The following is a 970-nucleotide window of genomic DNA, read 5'->3' on the forward strand; positions in this document are numbered from 1 at the left end:
CATACATGGGCATAAACAACACACGCACATGCACGCACGTACAGAAGCAAACGCACGCACACACACACGTACACAGTAACGCACATATACACAACATACAAACACACACGCACGCACAAAAACATACACATATGCGCACGCACAAAATACACAAACGCACACACATCACACACACACACAGGCACACACACACAAGACACATACACACACATGTAGAAACGAACTCACACACACATGCAAATGAATCCACACAACTACACACACACACTCACACAAGGTGGACATACATAGACACACACAAATGAACCCACACATAACTCACATACACACACAACAATAACACATACACGCACACATACTACGCATATACACACACACACACACACACAAAATAACCCACGTGCGATCCACAGAGAAAACTGCACGCATATACACGTACACACACATATATATATATACACATACACACACGCACACAAAAAATATAGGCACACACTGCTAGGAAATCACACCCACACAACACAGACACACACACACATACTCAAAAACTGCCTGCCTACTTTCTACTGACCATTGTCCACAACCACTCCCAAACTATTCCTGCGACTAATTCTTTCCACTACATCACACACACACACACTAACAGATAAACAGCCAAACCACACACACACACACCCTCACGCACGCACACATATTTACCTCCTTGCACTCTCTTGTCTTAGAAAGAACTTTTCCTCCACCACTTCCTCTTCCGGTCCTTCCACAATGTAACCTGGTGTACATCGGTGGCGATTTTTTCTTCCTCCGTTTTTCCCAACTTTGAACTTTCCTTGTTTCCGACGAAGAGATCCGCTCAAAACGTCATACTCTCTCTTTCCTTTCCTGAGCGTCTTGTAACACAATCTGTATCAGATCCTCACGTTGTTGTCTTTTGTTGTTGTTTTTTGTTTTTTTTCCTTTTTTTGAACTT

General features: G+C 43.1%; 1 protein-coding gene across 1 annotated transcript in view; it reads right to left on the bottom strand.

Moving 5' to 3' along the window:
* LOC106875756 (uncharacterized) overlaps positions 1-970 on the bottom strand; it is a 263,867-nt gene that overhangs the window by 251,692 nt on the left and 11,205 nt on the right. The window lies entirely within an intron of this gene.

The sequence above is a fragment of the Octopus bimaculoides genome, chromosome 18 (assembly GCF_001194135.2).
Source record: "Octopus bimaculoides isolate UCB-OBI-ISO-001 chromosome 18, ASM119413v2, whole genome shotgun sequence".
Taxonomy (NCBI): domain Eukaryota; kingdom Metazoa; phylum Mollusca; class Cephalopoda; order Octopoda; family Octopodidae; genus Octopus; species Octopus bimaculoides.